This window comes from Dendronephthya gigantea, unplaced genomic scaffold, assembly GCF_004324835.1.
Source record: "Dendronephthya gigantea isolate DGI-Jeju-01 unplaced genomic scaffold, DenGig_1.0 000037F, whole genome shotgun sequence".
Classification (NCBI taxonomy): Eukaryota; Metazoa; Cnidaria; class Anthozoa; order Malacalcyonacea; family Nephtheidae; genus Dendronephthya; species Dendronephthya gigantea.
The window spans coordinates 1772668-1788509 of record NW_021163047.1 but is presented as its reverse complement, the minus strand read 5'-3'; the positions used below and the strand labels follow the sequence as shown (position 1 = coordinate 1788509).

Here is a 15842-nt window from a genome sequence, read left to right as displayed (position 1 = left end):
AAAATTGCGTTCTTTCAATAAGAAGTGTTGATAGTGGAGAAACATTGCAAACTGTTGAACTGAAACAACAAGCATTAGCATGTTGGTGGTCAGAGTCGTATCTTTGGTTGGTCTTTGAAGGTCTGGTTGTTAAATATCGTTATGAACCTAGGAGTGAAAATATCTTAGGAAGTCAACATGAAGAATCTATTGTAAATCTTGAACGTGTCCTTGCGTTTAAAAATGGAGTTCTTGTTATTTACGGCGGTCGGAAACTTTCTATTTTCAGAATTTGTAACGAAAAACTGTGTTACGAAGAAACACCGTCATGTAGGTTTGATACCCCTTTTGTCACAATAAGTTCTGATGGGTGTGCTGCTATGTTATTCAATTTTAATTACTTTTCAGCTTATGAATTCTGGGAAATAAAATGTGGCAACACGTGGATTGTACGTTCAACCAGAGAGTTGAAAAACAGAATAATGAATATTCTTTGGTGGTCTTTATCTGGTACAAAAACGGCTCGGAATGGGGTGTTCTTCACACTAGATAGATCGTCTAATATTCGTGTACTTTCTATTACTTTCCCAAATGATGTGCAAAATTTTCATACCCTTCCTATTGAATACTTTAGAGTGGCTGCTTATATCGACTCTGATTTGATCGCTATTTTCGCCGGTAAATGCATACATATTGTTAAGCTGTCGGAAGGCAGAATCATAGCTTCCAGATACTTTCGTGATCTTTTTTTTCGTTCCAGGGTATTTCCTTTTCATCCAGCTCCTTTCTTTCTTCCATCAACGCGTTCTCTTCTGTGCGTTGACAGAAATGGCAACAAATATTTCAGAATTCATAATATTGAAAAGCATCTCTAAGATTTCCTTTCTTGATGTAAGTAGTTTAGAATCCGATTTCTTATTTAAATGCGAAAACCACGCGTAAATCAAAACGTTCAGCTATGGAACGTCCTGAAATGCGAAAACCACGGAAATCGTTGAAACGTTTATTTAGTTTTTCCTTTCGTGATGTAAATTGTTAAGCATAGAATTTCTTGTTTTAACGGCGAAACGCACGCGTCTATGAAAACGTTTGAACTATGTAATATTAGTAGAAAAATATTTCAAAAATATAATTTGTATCCAAGAGATTTTCCTGCTGTCTCCTTTTATAACCTGCGTGTAAGATCCATTAATTCACATTCTTCCTTTGTGTACTTGTGATAAGCGTACATGAATATTCAGCCTCTTACTTGTTAAGCGTTCAGTTTGTTCTACACACAGGAATTCAGTATAATAGCCATCTTTACTTGCTTTACTGTTCCTAACGCAAGACGATGAACGAAAAATCCTTCTATAATTAACATGGATCATTATTACATGTTTTTCCGCTTTGAGTAAAAAAAAGCCTCTAAAAGAAACATAAAAAATTACGCTGTGACTAAAGGAATATATTTTCAATTGTTTATGTTATTTTCCTGAACGTTAAAGGTGTTTATGGTCTTTATGTCACTAGATAGGAAAACATGATTTCTCCCATTAGAAATTAAAATCTAAAGGAAAATACTTTCGTAGCGAGACAAACAAACCTATAAAATGAAGGATATTTTTGTTCATCTTTGTGTCAAATGAACTTGAGTGAACTGAATAACAAGGAGGTTTAGGTCAATTATTTACCTAATCTAAAATAGCTGGAATGAGTAATGAATCATGGATATCTTTACTTTTAGAATTAGTTTCCTTTTTTGTCCGGCAAACTTTTATCAGAAGTTTTTAGCATTCCATTTTTATATTCTAAAGCAATTTTTTGAAGCTCCTCTGGAAGATAAAGTACATGAACTTTTTTGGAAAAGGAGAAAGAAGCCTGTGGCGAAGTGCAATTTCTTGGTGTAGTCAGGCTATATATAATCAGATCTTATTTTTTCCAATATCAAAATCATATTTTTTTATATCACAAGATACAACATAAGACGATGTTTCCTTCAATCAAGTAAGCAAATTATTCTAGAATTTTTGCAGTTGAAAATCTGACTAGCCTCGTTTTTGTGTATCTCGCAATAGGCTTCTTGCTCTACTTCGAATAGGTCCATGCATAGTGATGTGAACCCGCGTCATGATGTAAGGGACCGATTGCATGGGTGAGGCTGGCACGTTCCCTATAGTTTATTATAGTCAATTCAAACGTTTCGGTTACATGCAACCGGGTCAGCTCGGGCTGTGGTTGTGTCAAGCGGGCCAGCTCGGCTTGCCGATATGGACGTGGCAATTGGGGAGAGGGGATAGTGTGAGGGGTGTGACACCCCCTGATAATTCAGCATGATAAAAAAAGTTGGTCAAATTTCTTTGTTATTTGTAATAAATTGATCAAATATACAACAACATGATACTGATAGAAAGCTCGTGTTACTCATAGAAAAGTTGACCAATCTCCTACACCCATGTCATACACAAATTTTCATTTTCCATTATCAAAAGTGGGACAATATCACGTGACACCCCCTGCAATCCTAGCTCGTTTGCCACGCCCCTGATAAGTTGCCGGGGTAGACGTTTGCATGTAATCGTTTTAGGCGCGCAAATTAAACTGGAGTAAAATCACAAGAATGGATATAATACTATAAAACCCAGGAAAGATTGAAATTATTAAGGCTAAACGAGACACAATTGATTTCAAAAAACGTTCGCTAAAATATCACACTGAAATCTCTCATGTAATCGTTTGTTTGGCAAACGTGCTATCCCGGTCCATGCAATCTGCCCTGAAATGGTATGATTAAATGTTGATTCGTCAATATCAGTGACAGCGATTACTCATGGATGCAGTGATTTCGCGGTGGTAACTTCCTATTTCTCGAATATATTATATATATTTATGTATAACCGTGAAGTTATAAGATAAAAGTATCTGTCATGCACATGCACAATATAATTTACCACGTATGTTTTTCTATACTCCATATAAATACAATATATAAACATTTTTAAATATTTTATCTCTATGCTTCAAGCAAATAATAGTTAAGTAAATTAGCTTGTAGGTACACCACGTAAGTAAGTATTGTAGTTGCTTGTAGTTTAAATATGACTCGATGCTGTCGTTGTAACGGGAATGGACGGTGTAGACAAAGAATGTGTTTTTGCAAAGAGCGATCGAGTTCGCATTAATTGTAAGCCTGGAAAAAACAAACGATTTGAAAATAAAAAAGTAGCTCTTTATTTTGTTGAAACTGTTATGTTTACGAGAAAATTTTTTGAACTGCGTCTGACATCGCAATCACCCAATTTTTGCTTCTGTTTTTCAGTATCAACGATAGAAAGAAAATGGTACAAATTAATTTTGAAAGGCATATTTAATTGCTATTGAAATTAGTAAGATGGCTCCAGACGGTTTTAGGTAAGCTATATAATGCAATATTTTGGTACTTTTTCATCAAATGCGTACCAGGCAGTGGTACCAGGCAACTAATACGATTTTCACGCATTTCTTGTTTGTTTCAACTGTAAATACATGCCTTATGCCATATAATAAACTTTATTAACGTGGCTCGCCCGCCCGGACCTTCGACGAGTCAGGAAAACTGAGGAATTTCACTTGCACGTCAAGGAATACTTGAATTTATTCCGCAGACAGTAAACTGTCACTGGTTTGATAATTGTTATTTATGAATTATGTGGTCAAAAAACAAACGAATTAGTTCGTCATATTTCTTCTGGTAAAATGATAATTTAATAGATTACTGAAATCCGCTCTGTTGTACTTGAAATAAAAAGGTATTACTTTGTTTTGATTGTTTTTATTGTGTAATATTGAATCATTTTATATTAAATTTTTCAGCATTCTCGTTCTTACGGCTACACCCTAAAATATTTATCATTTATTGATTATCAATTCAAGATCATACCGAAAATGTATAGCGAGAATATTTCAAACTATTAATAAATAATACAATATATTAGCAAGATTAGATGAACTGTTTAACATTTAGAATTTTAGATATTTTAATGATGAACACACCACACACACATGCATCAGCATGATGCATAGCTGATCGATAGCTTGGTCTGAGTTGAGTCATTTTGTGTAACACTATATAACACTTAATTCTCACAATGTGCCAGCCATGTAATGTTGGCTGTTTCTCTTGACATGTCATGAGCAAATCAAATTGTGGACAAGATACCTCTTGTCAGATTCAGGGTTACGTTTACAGACAGGCTTTGGTTGGTCAAATATGTTGAATAAACACTAGATTGCTAGCTGTTGCGATTTTTATCGTGCATGAAAGGCGAGCTTTTTGTTAAGTTTAGCCAGATGTAGACGTAATGTTTAGTCACTGTTAATTTAGACGCTGTGAAGTTCACATAAGAAAGCTTATTTTGAAATGTAATTATGTTAAACCCACTGAAACATGGTTTCAGATGTAGTATTGTGAACAGCGTTGTTTTAGTTTTACTTAAGAAGACATTCCATCGCACTATATAAGCAATGTCTGATAGTGATACAGATCAAGACATGCAGGCTTGAAGTCGAAGGCAAAAGGCAAAAGCGAAAATTTCATATTCTACAGGGTGTCCCAAAAAAAACGAAAACTATTGAAATCACTCATTGTTAAAATTTGAATGCCGTGTTCACGAATTTCAGCCCGTGGGGATTTAATGCAACTTATAAAATGCTAAATGTTTTGTGTTGCTAGAGAAAGGGGACATGTCGAAGATCATGGTCCTTGAGATGCACATTTAAATAATGTTATCCATATTTGTAAATTGTAAATATTGTTAATAAATATCATTTTTGCGAACAAGCAAATTTGACTGCATCATATGCATGCATAAAAATGCTTATGGCAACCCCGATTTATACACTTGTGGGCCCAGCAGAGTGCTTAGGCATTCGAACTCTAACAATGGCATTGTTATGGGTGATTTCAATAGTTTTCGTTTTTTTTGGGACACCCTGTAGAAATACTATAGCAGTTGTTTTGCCCAAAATTACAATAATAATCACTTATAGAAATTATGCATGTATTGTTGAATTATGTAAATTACGCCTATATAAACTAAAAACAACCACGCCTAGTTAGATTCAAATGAACTTCATCGAAGGAACTAGGAGGAACTATAAAGTAAGTTATATTTTAACGTGTATATTATATTTGTATTTCAAGTTCAATTTCTTGTATCTATAACAATTTTGATACTCATATGTAATTTATTTTTTATTTAGTTTGACTATATGTGTATATGTGTATAATAAACATATTGAAATCGTATAGTACAAGTAAACGCTCCTGGTTAGCCGAAGTTGCTCTGGCTCCGGATAAAACCGCCAATACGTGCAAAACAGCAGTATTTCATTGAGGATGGGAGACGTATGTTTTGGTCGGTATAGTTTCTCGATTAGATGAATGGGAAGAGCAATTCAAGAAGTGAAGACGCATTTTGTTAGTAATTAGCCATGATCCGCCATTTTGGTTTCACTTATTTATTGAGGGAAAGTGAGTGGGAAAGTGAGAGAGCTAGCGTTCCAGTCTTGATTAAGTTCACTGGCCCTCGGAAGGCGGCTCAACTAAGTGAGTGATTGGCGGATGAATGCTAAATTTAAAGACGTGCTCAACCAACAAAGATGTTCCCGCTGTCTGTGGGAAAAAATTGCGGATGCTTGGGGATACAACGTGAGAAATATAATAATTACATGATGTTTATTTTTATTAAGTCAGCGACTTTTTATTAATTGTTTTTGATCTTTTTAATATTTTCAATTCAAATTATCTACTCACATAATTATTGTTGTAGAATTTTCTTGCTATTACGTACTTATAATCATACATTCTACATTACTTTCCAAAAAAGCTACAACATAAAAAATAAAAAATGTCGTGTATTTCAGGTTAAACCATAAACATGTAATTATAATACGTTTAATATAGTTTATATGTTAAGATTCTTTATAAGGATTTTGAAAAGCAACAACACAATGAGACATTTTTGTGGCATATAAATTAGGCAGGAAGCTCTTGAAAAAAGGTCTAGAGACTCTAATTAAGTTTTTCCTAGAGGAACAGGAGGACCTCTAATTCGCAGAGGGTGTGAGCCAGTTCTGTGCATGTTGTTCAGTGAGTTGAGACCTGATGATCTAGTGACCACCATTAGTTATACTGAGACAGTAAGGGCACTCAAAACCCGACAGAGCATGCAAAAACTATAGGTTTTTCTAGAGGAACAGGTGGACCTCTAAATAACAGGGGAACAGCCGGACCCCTGTTCAGGTCAGTCAGCTCAACTCAAATATTGTCTGACTGACCCATCCAGTTTCTAGGTAACCTTTTCGACCAGGATGACCTGTACAAATGCACTTCACGTGGTGAGGTGTTGTCCAAAAGGACAGCACTTCCTGCCATTATTGGCGGTCACTGCCATTTCCGCCACGGGAAGTAGGCCGAATTATAGTCCTGTCTTTCGACAGCGGAGAGGGTCCACCCGAAAATGTCACCATCAAGACACCATCTTGCAAAGGTGGCCGGCAATTGTGTGTATGTGCGTCCTTGAACAAACAGATTCGAAGATATCGTGCAGTTGCCCTGGTAGCATTACAGAACAAACATACGACAGGCTATGAGTTTGCAGGAAGGATCCACATACACACAAACAGAGGACTGGTATTATACAGACTATACAGCAAGGAAGCATAATGTTTGAGTTTTAAAGGTAGATATTAAACAAAATTTTCAATGTTTGGTACTTGCAGTTAGTTTTTATGCAACAGAAGCTAAGACGTCCTCTGGAGTTCTAATGTATCTCTCGTAACAGTCTGAAGACCAACGTCATAGCGTTTTGATGAGCCAAGAGGGTAGGCCGGTTGAGCCCGCAGCTGTAGCAGCTCCGCTCCTGAAATTATGAGAGGCGTAGAGTTTTTCGGCTAGTCCTTGCCCTTGAAGTAGATGACGTAGGTGCGATGTTAGGGTTACACGTGTAAGTGGGACAGCTGATGTAAATTGGAACAGTGGAGGAGTTGTTTGGCCAGAGGATGACTGGAGTAGATATGTTTTCACAGCTCGAACCGGGCAGAATTATTTGGAAACCGGTACCCCCCAATTACTGGATGCTTTCTACGCTCCTGGGTTTGTTGCCGTTCAGTGATCATCACATACCAGTTTTTAGCTTGATTCACGACAAAATCATTTTCATCGAAAACGCACGCGCTAGGTGGTTCAATTAAATGACGTAAAATTCATTCAATTGTTGTCAATTAGATGATCGTTTCGTGCGGATAGGTTTGCAAAAATTTTGCGCGCGAAATATTATTTCACAGAGCGATAAAAAGCGGTTAATTGAAAAGTATGTTTTCCCTTTCCTCATTATCCAAACCCTTCGATGATTTGACATTACGATGAGCCAATTGTTAAACGACATCCAGGACGAAAAGGGTCGGTTTTGGAACGCTTGATCAAGACATCATAATATTCCGCGTGGAGGATATTTGGTTGGAAAATAATGTCATTGCGGGATGATAGGTGGCACTCGGGATCAAATGGAGAATTACACGTGAATTCACTACAGCGCAGGAAACGAAAAAAGGTCAGAGTGAAGGCAGCCCAAAGCATCGCATTGTCTTTACCATGCATGATAGATAGTGCTGGTGCCATCAAAAAGGCTTCATCAGGTGACAAATCTTTTGGAAGCGAAATAAACCAAGGCCAGTACTTACAAATCACATCTTGCGATAAGAACTTAACATTATGGTGAATTAGTCGGTTGATCTGCAAATTAATAATGTGTGTATCCATACAGTTCACCTTAATGCATATTTACAGCAGATTGAGCCAGAGAATGTCTACAGCCTGTTACAACAAGACCAGTTTCATCTAGTTTGGATTGACGGTTGACCGTATTCCTTGCAGCTTTCCAATGAGAAGAACCACAATAGCAATTACTTGAAAGACCCTGGGAGGATTAAATATGATTTATAAGTATATCACTCTTATGCAGTTTTGGTATAATTATTATTATTGTATACAAAACTGGTATCATTGCACAACTCTCCATAATTCCTCACAATCATGATCATACCTTAGCTGAGTTTTTGGAATAAACATTGTTCAAGTGCTCCTCTACCAGTTCATCATCCTCAATGAATGTATTTTCATAATAGCATTTTCTTTCACCTCCATAAGCAAATTATATAAATCATGGACATTTGGTCAGTGTGATTTTAGCCAGGCAACAACACGATACCTTGGCACACTTTTGTATCTATAAAGTTTAACGTTTTCATCAACATGACACGAATGTTGGGATCTAAAACATGATGGGCATTTTGCCCATTGTTTTTCCTGTAAGATGTCAACTTCATGCAAGGCAAAACACCATTGTTTGAATGCAGGATGAAACACTGATGTGTTGATGATGGCTGACTAAAATTTATGAATAAGATTATCTACAGTTTTAGACCACTTCAGGTACAAAATTTGATTGAGCAGATGCTTTACAATGGTACACATCTGGCTTTTGACATATATCTGGTACAGCTCTTATTTGCTAATTGTTCATTTATGATTTGTACAAATCTATGTACAGTGACCTAAGTATGATTTACTAACCCTGTTCTTTTCACTAGATATGGAGGCCAAGGACTTCAGAAATGCTGTCTCAGATGTGTCTGTCACATGTATTCTCGCAGTGAATCCCAAACTCTGAACACATCTTCACAGAAGATGTAATTAAGATTCTTTGGGCCACCTGGCCAATACCCTTCATTAATTGTCTTCTCCAGTGTTAATGGTGAGAACTGTTGATCATATCCAGTGCAACTTTATGTGAATAAATACAAATAGAATCTTCAATTGCAAATCAAGATAAGCTGATAGTCAGTACAATTTTAGTGCACATGATGTAGTGCACACTACTGTACACTATACAGCTAAATTCGTACCTTTGGCTGTTATAAGAATGCACCTTTCATTAGAGATAGAAAGTGTATCCTGGCCCTTGCAATAAATACATTCTTTACAAAATAAAAATGGAGCATATCTTCCTGTAAAAAATGTAATAATCAGTCTATTTTATACAGTATAAGATTACTGAACCAGTACTTGTAGTTTACCTGAAATGATTGTATGAAAAAATAAATGCATGCAAAGCAATATTTATAATTGATATACTTCATAGTCTCTGGAACAAAAATATCAAGAATATAGTCAGCATCTGAACAACCAATGATAATTTTTGAATTATTTAATGTGCAATAATCACTTACTGTTGAAGCCTGTGGATCTATTTGGCAGGACAATTTCATTTGGAGGAACTGGTTGATAAAATCCATTTATCCAAACATCACGGTCATGATGCACAGGTTTTATCTCATGAGCTGTCTCATCACAATTATTACAGAGTAATGCATCTGGTCCACAGTGGCATCACCGAACAACACCTCTGTCTTCTCTGCACATGAAGCAAACAGCCCCATTTTTAGGAATTGCATGACTTTTTAAAACAGCAGCAAATATAGCAGATCTACTATTTTCCCATGCAACATCCATAGACTGCATTCTTCTTGTCCACATGGACTGGGTACTGGACTTCATCTCTTGGGTCAAACTTTCACAATTGACTGTACAGGTGGTCAAATTTTCTACAAATTATAAATATAAATAGCACAGTAATGCTTGCACGCCAGCGTTGAGTAGTCGTAATAAGAAGTAGTAATGAATGAAACATCACGGTATATAGGGATGAGACTAACTTTTTTGTAGACAAGCATCAGATGATTCTTCATTAATGATGTCAAAATCAAAACCACTATCTCATTCAAATGGGCAAAGGTCAACGTCGTCGCTCTCGAAAAATACAATAATTATTTATATAAAAAAATTATGATTAACTTACCAGTGACACTACTAGTTTGGCCAGAAGTAGCGCGCTTTTTGCGTTTTTGCGTTCAGCAACAGAGCGGTAAATATTTGTAATTTGGAATCACGTACTCTTTTACCACTGCTATCGTACGTGAGGAAGAAGTCGCTCTGCTTTGGGGACTTTTTTTTCTCTATTGTACCGGTTAACTCCCGTAAGTTTTCTAAACTAGCCTCCAAGGAAAGCCGTTGTTGTGATGACCGCTTTGACGATTTAGGCTTTAGCGCACTCTTTGGCAGCCGCCATATTGCGGTGTGATATTACCATTTACCATAATATGCGCTCAGTGAGCTCCACATATATTTAGGATTTTATACAAAGCAAAACTAACAATTTACAACGTAATATCTTTGTGATCAAAATACCGAAGTAAACCCTGATATTTCTTCTGGAAAAATCGTCGTTTAATAGATTTCTGATATCAGATCTGTTGTACTTGAAATAAAAAGGTATTACTTTGTTTTGATTGTTTTTACAGTGTATATTTATTTGTGCAATTTGCCAGTATGGAATGTCGAAATATTTTGCGTCGGACAGCTAAAATTTCACAACGAATTATGCGTCAAAATCGTCAATAATTTGCGCTGAGAAAAAAGAAAGTACGCGCCAAACTACCTAAAAACTTAGGCTAAACTGAGATCAGACTGCTCAGTTGAACGGGATGAGCGATGAAGGCTAGATTTAGCTTACTAACTTTATAAAAATATACATTTTAATAGACCTCTTCCCTTTTAGCACTAGGCGCGCTAAGCATGGCACAGATTAGCTATATACAGATATGAAACTTCTGTAATCTGTTGCATGACGATGGAATATGCAAAGTTGCTTTCGAACGAAATGGCTGCCGTTTGTGCCGTGAATTTCGTGCGAGAAGAATCGGCGGATTTTTAACATCATTTCGTGTCCATCAATGTTTGCTTTCTTTGGAAAATTGCGAGAAGGTTCGTCACTACAAAACGACGAAATTTCATGACGATCTGGGCGTTAATGGCGATAAAAATCCGTCGAGAAGATGCCAAGTTGTGAACAATCTTCGCTGAAATTTGCTTGCGAAAAGTTGACTAACGTGTACTGAAACAGGTGAGTTCGCTTTTCAACTTGCGATCTGTTGATTATTTTTATAAAATAAGCGTAAGTCAATTTGGTACTAAATTTTGCAATATTCCCCACAGACTTGGTAGTTGGTACTGTAATATATACTGGTAACTACAACATTAAATATTTATCAATAAGTTTATCAATTCATCATAAATATTTCAAATGTTTAATAGAAAAAACAATATATTAGCAACACTAGATGAACTGATGACAAATACACACATGATGCTTAGACTAATAGTTATGTCTCAGTCATTTTGTGTAACTGTGTGTCATGTAATGTTTGTTTTTTTCTTCATACATTAGCAAATGAAAGACAATGGTCTTCTTTTCAGGGTCAATCTTATATTAATTGTTTTGATTACAGACCTGTGGACTTTGGTTGGTCAAATAATACATAAGAAAGCACTAAATTGCTGCCCCCAAACCTTTGCATGTTTTTGCATGAATTGTTCCTAAAAGACACATTGTTCATATTGTGTTTCGTATAAGAGCAATGTTGTAATATCAAGTAATGTAATGATATAGTTTATGCACAATACGACATTGGAAAACAAGTTTCTAGACTGGAGTGTAAATGCTGCTCATAACTACAGAGTCTCAGGTGTGCCAGAGAGAATTTTGAGGGGTGAAGTTTTCTATAAACTTTAATAATATTTGTCCAAATTGGACAGAGATATAATAAGCATGTAAATAGTTGCCTGGGGCCGGTTGTTCGAAAGGCGTTTAGCTTAAACGGTGGATAAGCCAAAGTTTAAAATTACTCTCATACATCTTGTGAATGACTAAATTTGCATCTTATGCATTAAATATGTACTTCCATTGACAATTAAGCTATTTACATCAAAATATTTCAGCTCAGTTGTTCAATAAATATACAGTTTTGTTTTCCATTTTGAACTTATCCACCGTTTAAGCTAAACACCTTTCGAACAACTGGCCCCTGATCACTATGTTCAAATTGTGATGTAGATTTAAACAGTTTAAACTCTACCATTGATGAATTACACAGTTTTAGTCAACAGTATTTCCCCAGAGTAAAGAATGTGTGAATATCTAAGATCTATGGAAAGGGAATTTAACTATTAAATATAAAAAATACAAATATGAGAGCAATCATGAAAGGTATTAATTGTGCAAGTGTGAATTGATGCATTTATTATTAGTCAGTGACTCAGTGTACATATTTATATTCAGACATGTACAGTAACTATACAGCCTGGGGTATCCCAGGTTGACAATCTTGGCAAGATCTTAACAAGATCTTCGCAAGATCTTACACAAGATCCTGCCAAGATCTTTCCAAGATCTTACAAAAATCCTGCAAGATCATGTCAAGATTTTCCCAAGATCTTACAGGATCTTGCCATGATCTTGCAGGATCCTGCAAGATTTTTGCCATGATCTTGTCATGATCTTCCATGATCTTGGAACATCTTGGCAAGATCTTGCAAAACCTTTCCATGATCTTGGAACATCTTGGCAAGATCTTTCTAAACCTTTCCATGATCTTGAAACATCTTGGCAAGATCTTGCATAACCTTTATGATCTTGGAATGTCTTGGCAAGATCTTGCAAAACCTTTCCATGATCCTGAAACATCTTGGCAAGATCTTGCAAAACCATGGCAAGATCCTGCAAAACCATGGCAAGATCCTGCAAAACCATGGCAAGATCCTGCAAAACCATGGCAAGATCTAGATTGATTAGGGAAAAAACATAGATACACTCTGTTGCAGTAAAAAAACTTTATTAACGTTTGGTTACATTAAGGGCATGCAAAAACTTTATATCAAAGTATTGTTTTGTTACTGTTCTGTTTTATCACTGTGGTGTTTATTACATCTCTTCATGTTTCCTCCATTTTTCTTTCTTCATATTTCTGCCTATGTAAAGCATCCATGATCACTTGGTATTCTTGGTGTGATTGTGACTTTTTTACCCTGTCCTCGCCAAACTTGATATTGCATGAGTACATCTAAATGGAAAAAAAATATTGTCTTATAAAACATTGTATGCTGTATGCATATATTTTACTCTGCGTCTAAGACCTTGCCATGAATTTAGGTAAATTTATTGGACATGCATTGATCAGCATAATATAACTTCTTACCAAACAATTTATTGACTGTTTTGGCAACCAAATGTTGCTTGCTGGACTCTGTCACATAGGATTCTGACATGCATCTCAGCTTCAGCCTTCAGTGAAGATGTGGCTCAGCAATTTGATTGCGCACTTTGATGGCTTTGATATTCATCAAGTTAATACGGTTGTGCCACTAGAAGAATAGTTGATCATTAAAATCATGATACATGGCCATAATAGATCATTTCTGCTTTATGCCCTATTTTGTTACAACCTGTTATTTTGTTATATTTTCTGATTTCAAGAAAAGTTCTGAAATAACTTGAGAATGCATGAACATCGCGAATCTTCTTTGCTATGAAAATTTTTGTGAATTTTCCGTAATTATGTAAACCTACCAATATTCATAATGCATCCAATGAGAAGAAGTGAGTCCTTGTCGGGCTCGAATGTTTAAAATAATGAAGGCTTTATTTGAATGACAATCCCGCGTCCAGCCAACGCTAAACTACATCTTGCATTTATAGTCCTATAGTTTCACGATAATGAAAATGCTATATTACGAGATAGTGTGGCCCGTTTCCTTCACTACTGGCGGTAAACCTGTACCATTTTAAATGTAACTAAAACTATAAGTCAAAACCAGTTTATGCTACCAGCATACAAATCCGCAGTAAAGGGTTAATTTTATCGTGTTTATACTAAACCACTTACCCGTTGTTACAAGTTATTCCTCCGCTTCTTTTCATACCAAAACTAATTCACTTCAGTGTAGAACCATCTGTATGTTACTTGGCTTTCGAATGGTACTTTATGTGTGTTGATTTGTAAATCCGTGCTTCTTGCGCCTTTGCGCCAACGGTAGCAACGGCGTGAATATTCAAATTTCAAAATATTCAAATTTCAAAATATGTGCCGCCGCAGGCGAGGTATGTTATCAATTTAACCATAGCGTGCACGAATGTAATTGATACCAGCTGTGATTATTGACGTTCGTGGTACTTAGAATGTGATAATGAAATTAAACTGGCAAGCAAGAAACTTGCTCCATAAGATTTGTCCATGCAAGATGATTGAAGAATCTTCCATCACCGTAAAATCCTTGCTTGATCACGGTAAAATCTTGACAAGATCACCATGAAATCTTGGAATGATCGCCGTGAAGTTTTGGCAAGATAATGCTGGATTATTGGCAAGATCACGGGGATTATACCAAGATCTTAGCAAGATCATACCAAGATCTTAGCAATATCACACCAACATTTTGTCAAGATCATACCAAGATCTTAGCAAGATCATACCAAAATCCATACCAAGATCTTGGCAAGATCTACCAAGATCGTAGCAAGATCACACCAAGATCTTGGCAAGATCATACCAAGATCTTACCAAGATCACACTAAGATCATATGTTGCAAGATCATACCAAGATCTTACCAAGATCACACCAAGATCTTAGCAAGATCATACCAAGATCTTGGCAAGATCACACCAAGATCTTAGCAAGATCATACCAAGATCTTAGCAAGATCATACCAAGATCTTAGCAAGATCATACCAAGATCTTAGCAAGATCATACCAAGATCTTAGCAAGATCATACCAAGATCTTAGCAAGATCATACCAAGATCTTGGCAAGATCACACCAAGATCTTAGCAAGATCATACCAAGATCTTAGCAAGATCATACCAAGATCTTAGCAAGATCACACTAAGATCATATACAGCAAGACCATACCAAGATCTTGGCAAGATCATACCAAGATCTTGGCAAGATCGTATCAAAATCAAGGGTTTAATGAACTCCAATGTTTATAAGAACAATAGCTTGTTTGCATGAGAAGATTTTTGTTCTAATTACATATTATTTATTTTAATACAATATCTAGATATTCGTATCAAAATCTTGCCAAGATCTTGGCAAGAGGATACAAGATTTCAGCCAAGAATTTCCAAGATCTTCACATCTTGCCAAGATCTTATAAATATCTTGCCAAGATCTTATTATTTCCAAGATCTTGGCAAGATCTTTCAGGATCTTTCAAGATCTTGCAAGATCTTGCAAGATCTTGACAAGATCGTCAACCTGGGATTAGGTTGGTTTAAATAAATTAAAAAGGAATTAGTTCTATTTGCTTGCTAAGTTTTTTGATCAGTTTTGAAAATAATTACATTCTGTCCAACAACAACACACTTCTGTATCAAGTCAAAATTTCATGATCATTATTAATACCATTCTTACTTTAGTAATATCCAAATGAGAAACTCAGCTATGTTATTACAAACTAATGACATGTGTGGTTTTTTAGGAGTTTCACTCAAGCTTCACCCTTAGTAATTTTACTAGTTAAATATAACTTTTATTTACAAGTTTCCAGTCCAGTATTCAAGATGTCTTAGAGGTCAAAATATCAAGTTTTATAGCAACATTTATCTCCTTCTGAGAATGTCATATTGAAAAATGTTATCACTCTGAGGAATATAGATTTTCTTGATATATATTATAAATAATTTATTGGCAATAACTATTATTCTTACATCTACACTTGTGTCATCATGTGCCCTGGTATGAAATTGAAGCCCGAAGAGTCAAAATGAAATGAAGAATTTACTATTCATATGCGTTTGCAGAGTTTATATTTCAATTTACATCAGGGTTGCTTATTTGAACATGAATATATAATCCCCCCACCCACAATTAATCTTCTAGCTATATCCCTGAAGTACAAGTACCTAGTTTTTAGTTCAAATCACTTCCCTAAAAAGTTTTCCTTGGG

At 35.8% G+C, this 15842-nt stretch overlaps 1 protein-coding gene and 1 long non-coding RNA gene across 12 annotated transcripts in view; one reads left to right on the top strand and one right to left on the bottom strand.

Annotated features, from left to right (window-relative positions):
• Positions 1 to 15842, top strand: part of LOC114526137 — a 221341-nt gene that overhangs the window by 134421 nt on the left and 71078 nt on the right. For 2 of the 11 annotated variants that reach the window (XR_003687303.1, XM_028547655.1), the window contains exon 1: positions 10724 to 10961. The exons of the other annotated variants lie outside the window; for them this stretch is intronic. The gene's annotated coding sequence lies outside the window, so the exon portion shown is untranslated. Of the gene's footprint in view, positions 1 to 10723; positions 10962 to 15842 lie in introns of those variants that run through there. 11 annotated transcript variants of the gene reach the window in all.
• On the bottom strand, positions 12648 to 13650 carry LOC114526143. Its single transcript, XR_003687309.1, has 3 exons — positions 13464 to 13650; positions 13093 to 13258; positions 12648 to 12957 (listed from the first exon to the last, which is right to left on the bottom strand). It is a non-coding gene; the product is annotated as an uncharacterized LOC114526143 (long non-coding RNA).